At 41.2% G+C, this 21691-nt stretch overlaps 1 protein-coding gene across 8 annotated transcripts in view; it reads left to right on the plus strand.

The window, feature by feature from the left end:
- LOC134355682 (WD repeat-containing protein 72-like) overlaps window positions 1-21691 on the plus strand; it is a 366748-nt gene that overhangs the window by 168254 nt on the left and 176803 nt on the right. The gene's annotated exons all lie outside the window — the stretch shown is intronic.

Genomic DNA, 21691 nt, shown 5'->3' on the forward strand with positions numbered 1-21691 from the left:
CATAGGTGCCGTTACTATGGGAGATTTGGATTTTTAGACTCTCGATATTTTATTCCAGCATCTAATTTTGCAGTGACTAATAGATAATATTATGGGATTGTAGGCACAATAGCTTGACTATTGAATAGCTTGCGTATTGATTTTGTTTTGTTCTCCTGATTTTGAAATGAATTTCATGACCTAAATTTTCCAGGGAAGCTGAACTGTCATTACCAGAAAATTGCAGTGGAAGTTCCTCTGAAGTCTTAGGTAGCTGATCGGGGCTTATTTCACCCTTGACCTTACCCTTCAAAGTCTCAGTGAGGCCGACATTTACTGGACTGCTTTCCACCCAAGGGCAAGTCTGTTGAAATTAGCCTTAGGACATCTATGTCATGACTGAAATATAAAATACTTCAAAATAAAATAATTATTATCTGGCTTGGATAAATGAAGCAAGCTAAAAAGTACACAGTTGCTGATTGAGAATACTTGCAAGTTTACATTGAATCAGGGAATGAGAACCTTTGTTATTAAAGTACTATAGTGACTCACTATGATGTTTGGTTTGGAGTGTTCGGGAAGGGTGTAAATAAAATGCTCCAAAGGGTACCACTAATGAAGGAGATATATAAAGCTCACTGCATTATTTGAGCAGGTAATGAAGGATAACACTTTGGTTTACTGTATAGGGAGAGGTCTACTATGGGAAGTATTGCCTTCATTTAAGTACAGATGTTCTACTTGTCTGTTCATTGCAATATTTCAGGCAAAAGTAATGAAAACTTCAAATAAAACACAAAATGTTGGAAATACTCAGTAGGTCAAAGTATCTGTAAAGAGAGAGAAAAAGCAATAATAATTTAGACTGGTCCTCTTTTATTAGAAGTGATGAATAAACATAAACCTTTATTATTCCTGTCTCCACAGTAGGCTCCTAGCTTGCTAAGTATTTCCAGCCTTTTCTGTGTTTCTGTTGAAATAAGAGGAGGAATTTGAGATCAATATTCCTCTTTTGGTCAGTGGCACTAAAATTAACCTATTTATTCTCTTTTTGTGGTCTTGGTGTACACAAAGTGAACTTGTGTTCATCTATATTACAACAGCCAGTGATGCCCAAGGCATCAATTATTATCAATGTGACCTCTCAGAGTGTGTGAGCTTTCGGTAAAAACATGATATCACAATTCAGCAGTGTAACACAATATGTTTTTTTTCCCTGTGCAATACCATTTTAATTATCATCCAAGCAACAGAGGAGGTTATATAGGATCTCAACAATTAAAGTCTCTTTCAGGATTTCGTTGCTGCCATTTTGAATACGCTTTCCCTGCCTCCCTTTCACATCTCCTATTTGCCTCTTCATCTCCTCACTTTGGCTCACATTTGATTGCCACAGAAATTAAAGATTAAGTACAGAAAAACAAGGCATCCAGATGGTAAATAAAATACTGTTTTGCAATTTTACTTTGTTTTAACAAAAGTCATTTAGTACACCCACTAATGAGCAAATAAAATCAAATCAAGTTTAATTATCATTCAAACCATACACGGATACAGTCGAACGAGACAATATTCCTCTGGGGCCAAGATGCATATCATACTGTCAAAATAGCAAGCGAGAGAGAGAATAAAGAAAACATACATCATTAGGCAAGGAAAACGGATGGAAAGTCCAAATCCCTGAGCGACATTCAAATAGCTCCTGGCAATCCTGCCTGTCATTCCACTGGTCAAACGCTGGAGGGCAGTACTGACAGGAAAAGCCAGCTCCCAACTGAGCATGGACGCCACGCTACACTGCCTCCAGCATCGTCTCACCTGGACTGCAGCAACAGGTAAGCCTACTTGAGTCCAAGTCCTGGCTAAAACCTGGGACACGCTGCTGCCTTTTTGCTTGTCTTATGCAAAACCAGGGAAACAGGCCTGTGGTATCTCATATTATCAATGTCCAACAGGGTCTTGCAATTGCAAAAGAAATGTCTAAGACAGTCACTCACGGTTACACTGCACGGTTCATTCACCAACTCTGGTGCTTTTCAGTAGCAGGCAGCAACACAGTCTGCATCCATGTCAGCTCCTCCTTTCATCTCTGAGAAAGTCGTTCCACTAATTTTTATTCCATCTTCATTTTGGACATTTTTTAGTCAAGTTAATGTTAATATTTCCATTTAACTAACCATTGCTACAATTTAAATAGGGGCTGTAATCTTGTTACAAGAGCCAATAATTCTAGGCGTCAGTCACTGGAAAGAGCAGAACTAAAAGGATCATTTCCAGAATTGACATTTTTATAACTTCTCATACACCACATCAATAAATGGTACAATCTTTAATACAGTGGTCATGTTTGAAATTCCATTGAAATACTAGCATTTGGATTATCAACCCTAAGATTTTTTTCACACAATAGAAGTATTAAACCAAACCTCAGTTCAACTTACAATCTAAATTGTTGTCCCATTTGTATAGTGCCATTGCTTGTAGAGGGAATGACTAAACTGTCTGTTGAAGAGCGAAGAGTAGATGAAATGTGAAATTTAACTGAAATGAAACCCCAGATTGCCTAGCTTTAAAGAAGTCTCTTAATTATTTAAATTAAAAATATTAATGGTAGAATTTCTTAATTATATTAGTGATTCCATGCCTTCCAGAGATATTGCTTTGATCTTATGATGCAGCGCAAGTAGGCACTTCGTGACACAGCTTGGAATACTGGTTTAAGTTTTCCTACCTGCTGAACACATTCACTGATATATAGTTTGAAAAGTTTGCCTCTTACATCTCCCTAAAGAAGAATCTCTCTGCTGAGATCATGCTAGACCAAATCAGAAGCGCACAAATTTATGGCACAGAGGACGCCATATAGTTCCCCATGACCATACAGTACTTGTCCGTAGAGTTCCCCTTGCCAAGAGTCTCTTTGTCACTTCATCTTTTCCTGTCAGTCACCTTATGACCAGATGCTCCTGCACACAGCGTCACTTTATGTAGTTAAAATCAGTTTATGTATATAAGCCAATCTTATTGGGTCACACTCAACAGTTGTGCATATTGTGTTTTATAGGATTGATTTTATATTTATACTTTATACTTTATTGTCGCCAAACAATTGATACTAGTACGTACAATCATCATAGCGATATTTGACTCTGCGCTTCCTGCTCCCTGGATTACAAATCAATAGTAAATATTAAAAATTTAAATTATAAATCATAAATAGAAAAATGGAAAGTAAGGTAGTGCAAAAAAGCCAAGATGCGGGTCCGGATATTTGGAGGGTACGGCCCAGGTTCGGGTCAGGATCCGTTCAGCAGTCTTATCACAGTTGGAAAGAAGCTGTTCCCAAATCTGGCTGTATGAGTTTTCAAGCTCCTGAGCCTTCTCCCGGAGGGAAGAGGAACGAAAAGTGTGTTGGCTGGGTGGGTCGTGTCCTTGATTATCCTGGCAGCACTGCTCCGACAGCATGCGGTGTAAAGTGAGTCCAGGGACGGAAGATTGGTTTGTGTGATTTGCTGCGCCGTGCTCACGATCTTCTGCAGCTTCTTCCGGTCTTGGACAAGACAACTTCCATACCAGGTTGTGATGCACCCTAGAAGAATGCTTTCTATGGTGCATCTATAAAAATTAGTGAGAGTTTTAGGGGACAGGCCAAATTTCTTTAGTTTTCTCAAGAAGTAAAGGTGCTGGTGGGCATTCTTGGCAGTGGATTCTGCTTGGTTGGACCAAGTCAGGTCATTTGTGATATTGACCCCGAGGAACTTAAAGCTTTTGACCTGTTCCACTTGCGCCACCGATGTAAATTGGGTCGTGCGGTCCGCTACTCCTTCTGAAGTCAACAACCAGTTCCTCCGTCTTGCTGACATTGAGGGATAGGTTATTGTCTTCGCACCATGCCACCAGGTTCTTAATTTCCTCTCTGTACTCAAACTCATCATTACCCGAGATACGGCCTACAATTGTTGTGTCATCAGCAAACTTATATATTGAGTTCGATGGAAACTTGGCTACACAATCATGGGTGTATAGTGAGTACAGCAGAGGGCTGAGTACACAGCCTTGTGGGGCACCGGTACTCAGGGTGATTGTAAAGGAGAGCTTGTCCCCTATTTTTACAGCCTGGGTCCTGTCTGTGAGGAAGTTGAAGATTTATTGTGCTTTTTTATGCCGCGTCAGACCGGGAGTGACAATCATTCTGTTCTCCTTTACATTCATGTACTGAAGAATGCCAATAAACTATCTTGAATCTTGAAAATAGACTTGAGGTCCACTTCCTGACTTTCAGCCTGAACTTTATAAGAACCCCTTCTAAACATAGCAAGGATTTCTGGCTCTAGTGCCACATTAGCTCGAGTGTCAGATCTCTCCCGGTTCTTGAGTGAAATAATTTTTCCTCTTATCCCATGAATTAATTTAAACCTCAGGACAGACGAGAAACTGCAGATGCTGGAATCTGGAGCTACAAACAATTGACCACAGGCACTCAGTAGGACAAGCAGCATCTGTGGGAGGAAAGGAGTTGTTGACATTTTAGGTCAAAACCTTGTGTGAGGAGTTCCTTCAGCAGATCCTTTCATGCTTCTGAAATTAAATCTCTGTCCCCTGGTCACTCATCTGTTTATTGATGGAAAAGGGTCCTTTTTGCATATTCTACCCAGGTCATTCATAATTAAATGTAGCTCTTAAAGAAATTGGCTGCAGAGATAAGAGGGCCCATTGGCTTTTAAGTTTTTCATAGCTCACTAAATTCTGGGATGATGCTTATGGATTAGAAAACTACAAATATGATTCCCTTGTTTAAGAAATGTAAGAGACAGAAGACAGGAAACTATCAGCCAGTTAGCTTAGCATCTGTTGTTGGCAAAATGCTAGAGTCAATAATTAAACAAGGAATAATTTATCACTTAGGAAAGCTAATCTAATCAAGCTAAGTCAATGTGGTTTCATGAAAGGCAAATCTTGTTTGAAAAATTTGTTTGAATTCTCTGACAAGCAGAGTTGATAGAAGGGAACTGTAGATGCAGTGGATTTGGACTTTCAAAAGTCAGTTGACAAGGTGCCACATAAAAAGTTAGAGCACAAATTAAATGTGTTCTGTTGGATAACATCCGTTAGCATGGATTGAAACTGGTTGATATCTACAAAACGTTTCGCTGAACACCTACGCTCTGTCCGCCAGAGAAAGCAGGATCTCCTAGTAACCATACATTTTAATTCCACATCCCATTCCCATTCTGATGTCTATCCATGGCCTTCTCTACTGTCAAGATGAAGCCACACTCAGGTTGGTGGAACCACACCTTATATTCCTCCTGGGTAGTCTCCAACCTGATGGCATGAACATTGATTTCTCTAACTTCCGTTAATACCCCTCCTCCCCTTCTTACCCCATCTCTTATTTATTTATTTATTTATTTATTTATTATTCCCCTCCTTTTTTTTCTCTCTCTGTCCCTCTCACAATAACTCCTTGCCTTCTATCCATCTTCCTCTGGGCTCCCCTCTCCCTTTCTTTCTCCGTAGGCCTCCCGTCCCATGATCCTTCTCCAGATCTGTATCCCTTTTGCCTATCAACTTTCCAGCTCTTGGCTCCATCCCTCCCCCTCCTGTCTTCTCTTATCATTTAGGATTTCCCCTTCCCCCTCCCACTTTCAAATCTCTTACTATCCCTTCTTTCAGTTAGTCCTGACGAAGGGTCTCGGCCCGAAATTTCGACTGTACTTCTTCCTATAGATGCTGCCTGGCCTGCTGCATTCCACCAGCATTTTGTGTGTGTTGCCAGGATTTCCAGCATCTGCAGACTTTCTGGTGTTTGCGTTTTTAAATACCCCAAGGATCAGTTCTTGACCCTCAGTTATTTACCTTTGATGTTAATGGCCTGGAGGAGGGAGCAGGGTGTAACTTATCCAGATTTGCTAATGACAAGAAAATAGGTGGAAGAACATGTTGTGATGAGGATATTGTGATTGTCAAGGAATGTAGATAGATTGAATAAGCCGTGAAAACTTAGAAAACAGAGTTTAATGCAGGAAAGTATGTGCGTGAGTCATATACTTTGGTAAGAAGAATTAAAAGTAAGATTATTAGCTAAATGAAAATAAATGTAAATGAGTGACATGTAAAGAGATTTAAGTGTTCTGAACATGAATCACAAAGGTTAGTAGACACCGGCAGCAACTGCTGTATTTAAGAAGACAAATTGCACATTGACCTTTATTGCAAAGGGGGAGTTTAGTAATAAGGAAATTGGTGAGGCCAAGCATGGATTAACACATACAGTTTTAGTCCCGTTAGACCAAATAAAATATGGTGGTACTGGAGGCAGTCCAAAAGAGATGCATCACACTTGGTCTTGGGATGGAACGATTGTTCTATCAAGAGAGGCTAAAAATGTTGGTTCTGTATTCTTTGTGGTTTTGGAGAATGAGTGGTAATCTAATAACAATACATGATATCATAAGTGGGATGATAGAGTAGACATTGAGATATTTTCACTTGTGGGAGTGAACTTGGGACCATGGTTTCAAGATAAAAGTCAGTAATTTAAAAACAAGGTGCGTAGACATTCCATATTGTAGAGTGTGGTGAATCTCCAGAATTTTTTACCCCAGAGAACTGTGGAGATCAGCTCACTAAAAGTACTTAAACTTCAGAAAGATTTGAAATTGTGGGCTTTGGAGATCTGACAGAAGAAGGGGTAATTAGCCATAATAATGTTGAATGGTGGGGCAAAGTTAATGGCCAAATGACTGGTTTCTGCTCCAATTTTGTTTGTATACTCTCATTAGCTTTCATTCCAAAGAAAATAATATCAACCAAGCCAGTCATTACCCATAAGGAGAATTCTCCAGTTGTCTTAAACCAGCTCTACACGTCTTCTCTAGGTGTGGTGACCAGAGTATTAAAACAGCAATGCCCAAACTAATGCTTTAAATAATTCCAGCATGAATTCCCTGCTTTTAAATCTCCTAAATTCATTTCCAAATGGAAATTACTATACCACAAACAGTAAACCCAGTGGTAACAGTCACTAAAGCAACCTTCCAATTTATTTCTATTTCCTGTTACCCAGCCTGGTTTGGATACTGTAGTACGTGGGTTTATTTCTTTTAGTGCAATGACTTCCATTAGCACTAATTATTGACTGATAACTTACTCATATGGATTGATTTGTTGCTCTCTCTGCAAAGTGAATATACAAGTTAACTTCACCTCCGAGTGCGTGGCTTCATTTATTTGATCTGTAGTTGTATAGACAGAACAGTTACCATTTGCTAACTTTCCCTGGATTCTCATGGCTTCTAAACTCATGGCATCTGTCACATCAAAGGTCTTTCTGATGTCTATGTAGGCCACATCAACTGCATTCCTCTCATTTATGTATTTTTACCTCTTCAAAAAATTCAATTCCATAACAAAATCATGTTATGCAATCTCCACCTTTCCAAGTGTCAATTAAGTACGACCCCCAGAATATTTTTCCAATAACTTCCCTACCAGTGGCATGAGACACAGAGGTTTATGATTATCTTTTGTATCCCTTCTGTCCTCCTTGAATAAGCTGCTTTCCAGTCATCTAACACCTCACTCATGGCCAGCAATGATTTAAATCCTGTCCGTGTCTTGGCAATCCCTCCCCTTAACAGCTCCCATCAAACAACAGGAATTCTGCAGATGCTGGAAATTCAAGCAACACACATAAAAGTTGCTGGTGAACTTTCTCAGACCCAGTGGCCACACATTTTAATTCCACATCCCATTCTGATTCTGACATGTCTATCCATGGCCTCCTCTACTGTAAAGATGAAGCCACACTCAGGTTGGAGGAACAACACCTTATATTCTGTCTGGGTAGTCTCCAACCTGATGGCATGAACATTGACTTCTCTAACTTCTGCTAATGCCCCACCTCCCCCTCGTACCCCATCTGTTACTTATTTTTATACACACATTCTTTCTCTCACTCTCCTTTTTCTCCCTCTGTCCCTCTGAATATACCCCTTGCCCATCCTCTGGGTTCCCCCCCCCCTTGTCTTTCTTCTCGGACCTCCTGTCCCATGATCCTCTCGTATCCCCTTTTGCCTATCACCTGTCCAGCTCTTGGCTCCATCCCTCCCCCTCCTGTCTTCTCCTATCATTTTGGATCTCCCCCTCCCCCTCCAGCTTTCAAATCCCTTACTCACTCTTCCTTCAGTTAGTCCTGACGAAGGGTCTCGGCCTGAAACGTCGACTGCACCTCTTCCTAGAGATGCTGCCTGGCCTGCTGCGTTCACCAGCAACTTTTATGTGTGTAGCTCCCATCAAAACCTGGAAACATTGCATCATATCCTCTGATCTTATCCACTATTACACTTGCAAAAAGGATCTTTGCAAGTTTAATAAAAATGACAACATTTATAATTTTACATCCATTCCTCCCTCCCACTAATTCTCGAACTCTAATGTTCTTCTCCCTAGCGAATACAGATGAGAAGCATTCATGAGTTATTCATTCAAAACATCACCTACATCCGCTGCCTCACATGCATTGTACTATTTTGTTTTCAAAAGGGATTTCACTCATTCTCTAGTTACATCTTACTCTTAATATACTTAGCAAACACATTAGTATTTCCGTGATGTCTGCCAGTGATCTTTTATGCTCCCTCTTTGCTTTCATTTCATTTTCAGAGGTTCAAAACTTCATTTATCAAAGCCTGTATCCATATACAACTCTGAAGTTTGTATTTCTCTAGATAGTCACAAAACAAAGAATGTAAAAGTCAGTCGGAGAGAAACATCAAACCTTCCTCCCCCCACCGTATAAAAAAGAATGACATCCTGATCACTAACTCCCTAAAACCCCCACTCCTCTGCACAAAATGGAACAGGAACATTGACCCCCTCAAAAAATTTTCCCTCCCCCACACAAAAAAAACAGAACATGAAACCCCCCCCAGACACCCTCCCCTTGCACAACAAAACGGAAAAGGAACAGACAAAAAAAAACACAGAATTTAAAATCCATAATCCTGAAAAAGTCTACAGTCCATAAATGCAATAGTCTAATCCATACGCGCAGAACCACATACCATCCTACGATATCACCGACATTCATCGAAAGAGAGGGACACAACACAAGGCATTTGAGGTATTGTCTGATACTTTCTGCCCTCCTGAACAGCCTTTCCCATTTTCAGTTTTCAATGCCTGTTTTATGTTTTACTTTTTGTTTCTTTATCCAGTTTTCAACATCTCGGGATCCTTGGATCTGCTGTGAGTGCTTCTCACTCTAGTGGAGATGTAACGGGCCTGAACTCCCATTATTTTATTGTAAAATGACTCACAACCAGAATCAGGATTTAATGTCAAAGGCATATGTTGTTTTGCAGCAGCTGTACATTACAATACATTATAATAAACACTATAAATTACAATAAGTATATATAAAAAGTAAGCATTTCAAAAACAGAGGAAAAAATAGTGAAGTAGTGTTTATGGGTTCATTGTTCATTCAGAAATCTGATGGCAGAGGGAAAGAAGCTGTTCTTGAAACACTGAGTGTAGGTCTTCAGGCCCCTGTACCACCTCCTTGGTGGTAGCAATGTGAAGAGGGCAAGTTCTGGATGATGGAGGTCTTTGATGATGGATGCCACCTTTTTGAGGAGCCTTTTGAAGGTGTTCTGGATGCTGAGGATGCTAGTGCCCATGATGGAGCTGGCTGAGCTTACAATTCTCTGTAGCTGTGACGCAACCAGTTGGAATGCTCTCCATGGTATATCTGTAGAAATTTCTCTTCAAGCTCCTCATGTAATATAGCCTCGATCATGCCTTCTCTGTACATTGGACCCAGGGCAGATCTTCAGAGATGTTGACACCCAGGAACTTAAAACTGCTCTCCCTTTCCACTCCTGATCCTTCGATGAGGACTGGTGTGTGTTCCTTGACTGGCCCTTCCTGAATTCCTTGGTCTTACTGACATTGAGGGCAAGGTTTTTGCTGTGACACCACTCAACCAGCTGATCTATCTAAATGAACATGAACCCTGCCCCCAAACATCCTCCCCTTGCACAACAAAACGGAAAAGGAACAGACAAAAAAAAATAGAATTTAAAATCTATAAGTCTGAAAAAGTCCACAGTCCATAAACGCAATAATCTAATCCATACGCACAGAACCACATACCATCCTACGATATCACCGACATTTATCGAAAGAGAGGGACACAACACCTCCTCATCATTATGCCTCCTCCTCATCATCTGAAATTCTGCCAACAGTAGTTGTGTCATTGGCGAATGTATACACGATGTTTGAGTTGTGCCTAGGCACTCATTCATGGGTGTAGAGACGGTAGAGCAGTGGGCTAAGCATGCATCTTCGACATGTGCCAGTGAGAAGGAGATGTTATTTCTGAACTGCACAGACTGTGGTTTCCTGATGAGGAAGTCAATGATCCCTTTGCAGAGGGAGGTACAGAGGCCCAGGTCTTGGAGCTTGCTGATTCGAACTGAGGGTATGATTGTTTTGAATGCTGAGCTGTGGTCCATAACTAGCAGGCGGACATAAGTATTACTCTTCTCCAGGTCTTCTAAGGCCAAATAGAGAGCCAGTGAGACTGCATCCACTGTAGAGTTCCTGTGACAATACTCAAATTGCATCCAGTCTGGGTCCTTATTTAGGTAGGAGTTGATTCTAGCCATGACCAACCTTTCACAGCACTTCACCACTTGTCCCACAAAGACTAAAAAACTGCTCCCAGTCTACGTTAGCCAGGTCCTGTCTTATGAAAATCCCCCTCAGTCTACGTTAGCCAGGTCCTGTCTTATGAAAATCCCCCCACCCCATTATAACTCACTAATTTTCTTCCTTCTCCAAATCAGCACCTTGCATTCTACTGATTCTTCCCTGAAATTAAATCACAGCCCTGTAACGCAACTCTTCAAACCTCGACTAAAATCTCCCATCATTCTGATTTAAGTAGCGCTAGAGTATAACATCTGACCCTTCAGTAACTCCAACCTTCGATGGACAGGTACTCGAGCAGACATAGGCTGTTGATAGACAATTAGGAGCCAGAGGATGAATTGAGTATTGTCGTACAAAATGCAACCTGGGAGTAGAAATGTGAAAGTTATGCAAAGTTGGGGTTGCAGGTGAGGCATATGACAGTGGGCCAGAAGAGAGCTGGGACTGAGACAACGGAGAAATAGGAGAATGATATGAAAAGTGGCATGGATGGGATGTGGCCTGGAAATTGGACCTCCACTGTTGCATTGAGTGTATCAGAGGGCAAAGGCAATTGAGGGATCATTGGCTTCAAACAGTTAATGAGTCTTAAGCCTTGATCGATTGATGGGTCACAGGGAGACTGAAGGGCAAGTAGAGAGATGTTTGGTTATATAAGAGGTCCAGTTTAGTGGTGGGAGTGACTAGCCTTACAAAGTCAGCCCGATCTCACCTTCTGGAGGTTGAGTCCAACGAAGTGACGTGGAATCCATCCAAGGTGTGCGCAAGTCTCAGTTTATATTGTTGTGAATGATGTACATCCATCTGTGTGTAATTTATTCCAATCACAGCTCTGCTCTTTCTGCACACAATATATTCAGTATGCACCATTTAGAAAGAGCTGACTCACAAAATGCTGGAGGAACTCAGCAGGTCAGGCAGCATCTATGGAAATGAATAAAGAGTCGACGTTGAAGGGTCTTAATCCAAAGCAATAACTGTCTATTCCTTTCTGTAGATGCTGAGGTCATCCAGCATTGTGTGTGTGTTACTCTGGATTTCCAGCATTGACAGAATCCCTTCTGTCTAGAAAGAGCTAATCTTTATTTATGGTGAGCCAATCATTGTTATTATTTGAACAAATTATTTAATTTAATCCATAACCAATCTATTAAAATAAATAATAATTTATGGCATGAATTAAAATATGAATTAACAGTGAGTAGATTAAATTATATAATAAAATACAGCTAGTAATTTATTAACGCATTTTATTTTTAAAATAAAATTTCATTGTTTTATTAAGAATACCTTATTCCTATTACAATGATCAAACCATAAGAATGACAACAACCTTTTACTGAGTGTGACTATTATAGCTGAGATGCTCTGGTTTCTCAATAACAGATTGGTAATGTTCTTGTGTGAATGTTGGAGATTAAGTGCTGTCTTGGGGAAAACCACTTTCTCCCAGAAATGTTCTGCTGGAGCTAGTTAGAAACCAAATTTGTTTGGTTGTTTTCATTCTAAAAGCTAGATGGATCTAATAGCAAACCACCAGCTCCCAGCATAATATAGAGAGCTGCTGGGCTGTGAGAAATACATTTTGTCTATAGGCATCAAGGCCACAGTGTTGCATTGACTCTGTGTGTTTCATTTTTCCATGTACCTGAAAAGTTCTTTGAGTTGCATCTTTGTTCCTTGTGGGCACCATTCCACGCTCAGGTGAACAGTTGAGTTGGAATGTATTGCAGGTCTAACAACTGAAAGGCTATAGTGACACCATAAACCAGGAAAATAAACACGGGACAGTTTTTGTAGTCTGCAGAGATCTCAGTTATATTGCAGTGCATGACCCACAACCATTTGTGTGTAATTTTAAATAATGTTTAATGAAATGTTTATGAACATGGCCCAATGATTGAGTTTAGGAGGAAGCCATTAATGGGATTATTATGTAACAATTAAAAGGAGCACGTGGGACGGCAGATGCTGTAACCTGGAGCAGCAATCAATCTGCTGTAAGGAATTTCGTGGGTTAAGAGGTGTCTGCACTGGAAAGATTTTGTCAACACTTTGGGTTTCAACTCTGCTTCAGGTTTTACCAACCCAGCCACACATGGTTTCATCCAAGTTATTTAAGTACATCACAAACAACAATGCGGAGAAGTAAAGGTCCTAAACCTCCCAAAGGGGTTTTCACTGCCAATCTCCTAGCAGCAGCCTCCATTAGATGTGAAGGGTAGTGGCTGAGAAATAACTTCCTGCACAGGTTTGAAAACTTCATTCATTTTCATGGAAAAGAACAGGTATGAATAAAAGTAGGTAATTTGTGTTAATTGAGTCCACTTAAGAGTGAGACTCGAATTGAGAAGGTGGAAGATCGCGTGCAAAATGTGGAACAGATACTAAGTAAGACAATAAAAATATTAAATCAACAGGAAAGTAAATTGCTTGACTAGGAGGGAAGATCGCAACGGAAAAATATCAGGATTTATAATGTTCCCGAGGGAGCAGAGGGATTGTCAATGATAGACTTTGTAGACAAGCTGCTGCGGGAAGTGCTGGAGATTCCCTCGAATATGGAGATGGAAATAGAAAAGGCGCATCGTTCACTCGTTCCAAGGCCTCCCGGAGACAGGGAAAGTAAACCGCGATGAATTGTACATAAATTCCTTAGATTCAAGAGCACGGCGGAGATTCTACGAAGGGCCTGGGGTAAGAAGAGGGTTTTTTGGACCGGGAAGTTAATATACTTCGATTATGATTACCCCCCCCCCCCCCCGGCGGTCCTACAGAAACGAAAGAAATATTCCGAAGCGAAACGAATATTAAAGCAAGAAAAGATTAAATTCCAGACCACGTACCCTGCAGAACTGAGGGTATTTTACTAAGAAGGGATGCGACTGTACCAGACAATGGAGGAGGCGACTGCCGAAATGAACAACAGAGGACTGTCCATTAGCGTGGTCAAACCAAGGGAAAATCTAGTTGAGCAGTTGTCCCGAGATGCTTGGGAAATAGTAAGAGAACCTCGAAAGCAGGGAACGGGAGCAGGACGAGAGAAGGATATTAGGTAGAGACTGTCAGTTCTCTGAGGGCAGCCCTCCCCTCCTCCAGAAGAGCCATAAGGTTTGGCTAACTTTAAAAGTGCTGATAAACTAAACGGAAGCAAAAATAGATGGTGATATACCTATCTCAAGAAATAGGTGTTATAATGTGGATTTTATATTACTCAATTTTTAAAAAGTCATTTATTCATTCCATTTTCCCCACCTAAATGAGAATATATACATGGGAGGAATACACAGGGAAATAATTCCTGTGTAATGGACATAGTTTTTTTTACTTACTTTTATAGGTACTGCAACGGGGGCCTTCAACCCACAGGTAGGAGGGGCTATCCCCTACCGCTAGACTTCTTCCAGCCCAACCCAGGGTCATCTAGAGACCCCAGCCTTGGAATCATACCTTGGTTACCTTTTTTTATTATTCGCGTTTCTTGGCTCTTATTTGTTCAGGGAGTAGATCAATTAAGCTATATTCTGCAAATTTCAATAATATACTGACAGATAAATACACATGGCTAAACAGATAAGTACACATGAAAATAAATCCAAAGGGTTTCTACAGTTCTATTAATAGCAAAAGGATAGTCCCTTATTTGGTCCCTTAGAGAATTGGTCCCTTAGAGAATCAAAGTGGACGGCTATGTGCGGAGCCAAAAGAGAGGGGGAGATTTTGAACAATTTCTTTTCTTCAGTATTCACTAAGGAGAAGGATATTGAATTGTGTAAGGTAAAGGAGACAAGAAGGGTAGTTATGGAAAGTATGACGATTAAAAAAAAGAAGTACTGGCTCTTTTAAGGAATATAAAAGTGGATAAGTCTCCGGGTCCGGACAAGATATTCCCTGGGACTTTGAGGGAAGTTAATGTGGAAGTAGCAGGGGCTCTGACAGAAATATTTCAAATGTCATTAGAAATGGGGATGGTGCCGGAGGATTGGCGTATTGCTCATGTGGTTCCATTGTTTAAAAAGGGTTCTAAGAGTAAACCTAGCAATTATCATCCTGTGAGTTTGACGTCAGTGGTGGGTAAATTGATGGAAAGTATTCTTAGAGATGGTATATATAATTATCTGGATAGACAGGGTCTGATTAGGAACAGTCAACATCGATTTGTGTGTGGAAGATCATGTTTGACAAATCTTATTGAATTTTTTGATGAGGTTACTAGGAAAGTTGACGAGGGTAAAGTGGTGGATGTTGTCTATATGGACTTCAGTAAGGCCTTTGACAAGGTTCCATACGGAAGGTTAGTAAGAAAGGTTCAATTGTTAGGCATTAATATCGAAGTAGTAAAATGGATTCAGCAGTGCCTAGATGGTAGACGTCAGAGAGTAGCGGTGGATAACTGTGTGTCAGATTGGAGGACGGTGTGTAGCGGTGTGCCTCAGGGATCTTTACTGGGTCCAATGTTGTTTGTCATATATATTAATGGTCTGGATGATGGGGTGGTAAATTGGATGAGTAAGTACGCAGATGATACTAAGATAGGTGGTGTTGTAGATAATGAAGTAAGTTTTCAAAGCTTGCAGAGAGATTTAGGCCAGTTAGAAGAGTGGGCTGAAAGATGGCAGATGGAGTTTAATGCTGATAAATGTGAGGTGCTACATATCGGTATGACTAATCAAGATAGAACATACATGGTAAATGGTAGGGCATTGAAGAATGCTGTAGAACAGAAGGATCTAGGAATAATGGTGCATAGTTCCCTGAAGGTGGAATCTCATGTGGATATGGTGGTGAAGAAAGCTTTTGGTATGCTGGCCTTTGTTAATCAGAGCATTGAGTATAGGAGTTGGGATGTAATGTTGAAATTGTATAAGGCATTGGTAAGGCCAAATTTGGAGTATCGTGTACAGTTCTGGTCACCGAATTATAGGAAAGATGTCAATAAAATTGAGAGAGTACAGAGGAGATTTACCAAAATGTTGCCTGGGTTTCATCTAAGTTACAGAGAAAGGTTGAACAAGTTAGGTCTTTATTCTTTGGAGTGTAGAAGGTTGAGGGGGGACTTGATAGAGGTGTTTAAAATTATGAGAGGGATTGATAGAGTTGACGTAGATAGGCTTTTTCCATTGAGATTGGGGGAGATTCAAACAAGAGGACAAGAGTTGAGAGTTAAAGGGCAAAAGTTTGGGGGTAACATGAGGGGGAACTTTTCTACTCAGAGAGTGGTAGCTGTGTGGAACGAGCTTCCAGCAGAAGTGGTAGAGGCAGGTTCGATTTTGTCGTTTAAAGTTAAATTGGATAGATATATGGACAGGAAAGGAATGGAGGGTTATGGGCTGACTGCAGGTCGGTGGGACTAGGTGAGAGTAAGAGTTCGGCACGGACTAGAAGGGCCGAGAGGGCCTGTTTCCATGCTGTAATTGTTATATGGTTATTATTAAATTGTATGTCAGTGTTCTCATAAGCTTGTATGCAATTCCACTTTTTAAAATTTCTTCCATTAGCATTAATGTTCTTTAAAAGTGTGATTAAGTTTTAATATTTTTGAATGCCTAGGAATGTTCCCACACCGAAAGATTTTGGCAGCCAATATCTCTGAGGAGCGGGTTAGCCACTTGTACTTCGGTGGGTAGGATACCACATATGACCAGAAGGACTTGCCAAAGAGTTAAGAAATTAGATTCATGGGAAAGTTGTCCAAAGAAGAACCCTTCAGAATAAACTCAGATCTAATGATTAGGGGATTGACAAACTCAGGCAGTTGACTGCGTCCAGGAATTCCCAGCATTTTGTACACACTACAGAGGGTGAATTGTTTATAATTATTCTGACTGATTCAATGCTTTTTTAATGGAACTATTTAAATTTATAAGTTGCATTGTGTAAAAGTAGAAAAATATATTTCTACTCAATCCTTCATCATATCACAAACATAATTGTGTATGGTTCCCTTTGCTATTGTGAATAGCTCAAGGCATATTGCAGGAGATTGGTTGAAGCAAGGAGAGAAAAAACAGTTAAATGCCTGAGGGAAAAGATGTGTGAAGGTGGAAGTGAACGAAGCAGAGTGCAGGGGTGCAGAGAACTACCTGTAGTTAGCAGGAGCAAGGGAGAAGGGCAGCACTAACTGGAGCAAGTCTGAAGCACAGAGGTTACGACCAGGATATAAGTTTCAAAGATTCTACCAGCATGAGGTTGTTAGGACCCATGGGCTTTAGACTTGCAAACTACTGTAAATCCCATTTTAGATGGATGTCTTGCTTAGAAATTTGATCTGCTATATTCGGGTTCTTGGATGATACTTTAGTACTGTATAAATTCATTTTTAGGGGATTCAATACTTAAGAAAGTCCTCCATTTTGTGTTATTTAATTTTCAATTTCTTTAGTCAAATTATATACAAACGTACAAAAGGTTGCTATTCAGCCCATTGTATGTCTGCTGGGTCTTTGAGAGACATGTTCAATTAGCCCACACTGTTACTCTTCTTCCATAACTAATTTCCTTTTCAAGTGCACATGCGGTTTTGTTTTGAAAGCTTTTATGGAGCCGCCTTCCTCAACCAGTTCAACGGAGGTTTCTCAGATGTAACAGGCTGCTTTTCCATTCTCTACGTTAATCCAGAGCTCTTCAGCTCAGACAGTCCCAAAGACACTTTCGCCTTCCAGAGCCTTTGTTGATTGCCTATTCTACACTTGTGAGGTAAAATAGTGGTTTCCCATAGCAGGACATCACAGTTTGGTCCGATATTATCTAAAAGACCAGGTTGTCACTGCAAACCTGTGGGAACTTGGATGATCCTCAGCAGTGGAAGCCCTGGGTCTATGAATGAAAGAACAGTGGTAGTTTGATTAATGAGCCGAGAAGTAGTTAACGTTCAGATTAATGATGACATTTGCTTGGAGTGAGTGGTTAACAGAATCTGGGAAAGGTAAATAAAGTACCCTGCTTTCATCGCCTTCTCATTTCACTTAACAGACTGGAGCACAAAAATCTATGCTGGCTCATTGATCTGGTGATGAGTTAGTTCCACACTATTGGCTAAGTTACCAGTCAAATGAGATGTAACACTGAAAACCTTTCTGTTTTCTATGTATGTACAGAATCCCATGGAATTGTTCCAAAACACAGCAGTAGAGCTATCTGTTGGATCCTGACTCAATTTTTATCCTTCAACAAAAATCACTTAACAAGATCACCCGGTCATTTTAACTTTGCTGTTTGGGAGGGTGTTGACGGAAAATCCCTGCATAACAATACCAGACAGACTATATTATGAGATAGATAATGGGGAAAATACTGTGATTGTCAAAGAATCCATGGAAGTACAAAATCGTTTTCTTTCTGAAGTGTTCATTGTCCCTTTACAGTATCCCACCTACTTTGAAGAGAGCACATTGAATATTTAACAACCAGTAGCCTACATGAAGTAGAGCTGAGTTAGGAAGCTTGCTGCAGAAAATTCTGTAGGGCAACTCATAACTAGTGACTCCTTTTTGCTATTGACTACATGTGTGGCCAGTGTAAATGTGGCCACTGCCAGTTCCATAGAGCTATTAAATCGTTTGCCTTCCCAAAGCTGTATTTACTGTTTGTGCTGTATTTACATCCTTTTCTCAGCCAGAGACTGCTGCTGATTAAGTTCATAACATCGGCTGCTGTAAACCAGTCTGTATTAATGAAACCACTTCAGAAGAGACTGTCCTTGTTAGGCAGTTAAATTAGGAGATCTGATTGAATCTACTTTGCCCTCAATGGGGGCCAATGTGGCTGGGTGAGATCTATTTTCTTATTTCTACTCAGTATTTATCCCTAAGGTTTTGCTGGTAACTTTATATGGCACTGTTCCAACCGCTTTTGGAGTACTGTGAGCAATTTTGGACACCTTACCCGAGAAAAGCTGTGCTGACATTGGAGAGGTCTAGAGGAGCTTTACAAGAATTATCCTGGAAATGGAAGGGTTAATGTATGAGCAGCATTTGATGGTTCCTTGGCCTGTCCTCGCTGGAGTTCAGAAGAATGAGGATCGATCTTATTGAAACCTGTCGAATATTGATTCTGACAGTCGGGGTGTCTAGGACCAGAGGGCACATTCTCAGAATAGAGGGATGTCCTTTCAGAGCAGAGATGAGAAAGAATTCCTTTAGCCAGAGAGTGGCGAATCGCTGGAATCCAATACTGCAGGTAGCTGTGGAGGCCAAGTCATTGGAAATAACTTAGAGTGGAAGTTGATAGGTTCTTTATAAGTAAGGGCATGAAAGGTTATGAGAAGAAGGTGGGAGAATGGGTTTAAGAGGGGGAAATAGATCAGCCATGATCAAATGGTGGAGCAAACTCAATGAGCTGAGTGGCCTTATTCTGCTCTTATTCTTATTTGTCTTTTGGTAATTTTGGGCACTTCTCCCCTTTGCTGAATACTATACAGAAAGGGCTTTTTGCAAAGGTGCTTCCCAAGTGGTTAAGATGGCACTACTGAGCGTGTGCAGACATCCCACCTCTCCCGGAAGTTCTGGGAGTCTCCCGCATATTAATAGTGGCTTCCTGATGCCCGCAAATTATATACAATATCCCGGAAATCAATTTTTTGAGAGCGAGAGAGAGAGAAAGCAAGAGAGAGCACGAGAGCGACCACGAGCGAGAGAGCGAGAGAGCGAGAGAGAGAGCGCACCATGGCAGAGTGTTCCAAAAAAAGAAAATATAAAAAGTACGTCACCCCAGACGACCCTAAAGTGTACCCCTGCCTAATAGGGGTCAAAAATAATGACAGTGTTGCTCGCTGCACTGTTTGCAACAGTGACTTTTCTATTGCCCATGGTGGGTTAAGACTGTAAAAGACATGTTGAGTTGAGTTTAACAGGTGTCATTCGTTCATTAGCATAGCTAACGTTATTTAAACTAGCTGTCTAGCTGCTAAGGAGCTACTCTATTGCAGACATCCCACCTCTCCCGGAAGTTCTGGGAGTCTCCCGCAAATTGATGGTGCTACCTCCCTGAAATGAGTTTTTGCAGGGTGGGATGTCTGCGTGTGCAACAGCTTCCTAGCAGTCAAAAAGCAACAAGATCTGACTAAAAACATCGCTAAAAATACTTTCTCTGAGGTTTTAACTGTGTTCAATTATCAGTGGAAATAGTGGAGAGGTGAGCGACGGTGAGGCGAGGTTGAGGAATGAGCCCTTGTAGAGGGAGTTCCGATGCCTATACAGTTGGCCTGGGAGCAAGCTTGGATCACTCTAGGCACTGTTTATGAGAAGCTGGGGCCCGGGCAGAGGAGATTCGATTTCAACGCTCATACAACTGGCCTGGGTGCGAGGTTGGATCTCCCTGGGCACAGAGCTGATTTGAAGAGCTTGAGAGTGGCTTCAGGCTGGGCAATGGAATCTGGACCCAGAGCGAGTTGCCGGGCAGAGTGGTCTAGGCCCAGAGTGAGTCACTGGGCTGCACCATCTCATGGTCCTACCACCTTCCACACTTCAAGATTCAAGTACATTTATTATCAAAGTGAGTCACTCGGTAGCATGGTCTAGACCCGGAACCCTTTACAACAGCCGTACCCAGGTCCTAGTGCAAGGTACCTTATACTGTTCAGACAACTTAAATGCCGGCCCAGATCAAAGGGAAGAGCCCATTTTGCATGCTCTCTGCGATCTCCAGTCCTCTCTCCGTGGTGCAGAGCTTTTTGCTGATCCGATGTTGGGTCAATTTAAACGCCGACCCAGATAGACCGTAAAGGCAGGGTGTCGGTCGGGTTGAGAACCGTCTTCGCGATGCTCATCTCCATGGCGCAGAGGCTATGAAGACTGCCCCGGCTGCCGTGCTCCGTGCTTGCTAATGTGATGAACTGATAAGCAAGGCTTTGGGTCTACTCCCGGCTGCTCCAGGGTTCAGATCTGAGGACTCAATTTGCTTCGAGATGTTGTTGTTCACTTCAATCGTTTGCGTGATTTGTAAATTTTTTTTCTTTCTCTTTCACATCAAGTGTTGGTCTTTTATTTTTATTTAATTGGGTTCTTTTGAGTTTCTTGCTTTGTGGCTATCTCAAGGTAATATAATTTATGCATTCTTTGACAATAAATGTACTTGAATCTTGAAGTGTAGAAGATGGGAGGACCACGAGCCTCCTTATTTTAACTGGTTTTCTATATCCGCTCTGTTTCCTCCTTATTCACACATTCTTTAATTTGACCCTCAGTTAGGTAGAATGGGTAGTCACTGAGCAATATGATATTTTCACCAGTAACTATGTGCGGTTTGTGCAGTCCCATTTTGAACATCAGTGGGGAGCCATTGAAGTGATGTTATATGGTTTGTGTCCTGCCAGAACTTTGATATCTGAGTTGTTGGAGATTTCCTGTACACAAGCAATCATCGGCAGTCACAACATACAACCATCAGCCGCTGTTTCCACCAGCACATAGGATTCTGCAAATTTGTCAAGTAATCTAGTGTCATTATTGTTAATTATTCAGACCCATTCATCCCATTTGACCAATAACATTGGTAAACCATAGAACAGTACAGCCCACTGTGCTGTGCTGACCTATATAAATCTAACCCTTCCCTCTTACACAGCCCATAATCCTCCATTTCTCTTTTATCCATGTGAATATCTAAGAGTCTCTTAAATGGCCTCATCGTATCAGCTTCTACCACCATCCACAGCAGTGAGTTCCAGGCACTTACCATTCTCTGTGTGAAATGACTCCTACAGACATCTCCCCCAAGCGTTCATTTGTTCACCTCAAACAGGCGTCCTCTGCTCAAGGTATTGATGTCCTCTGGTATTGCTTATTATCTGCCAAGGAGAGTCGAAGATTTCATCTGCCTCAGCCTTGAATTGACTACATGCCTCAGGTCTCTGTGGTACAGAATTCCAAAGTTTCACCTCATCTGAGTGAAGAATTTTCCCCCCTCTCTATAGTAAAGAAAGGCTCCATATTCAAAAACTAATGACATCTCTGTTCTTGGGTGAAAGCACAGCCTCTCAGCGTCT

This window comes from Mobula hypostoma, chromosome 13, assembly GCF_963921235.1.
Source record: "Mobula hypostoma chromosome 13, sMobHyp1.1, whole genome shotgun sequence".
In the NCBI taxonomy this organism is placed as follows: domain Eukaryota; kingdom Metazoa; phylum Chordata; class Chondrichthyes; order Myliobatiformes; family Myliobatidae; genus Mobula; species Mobula hypostoma.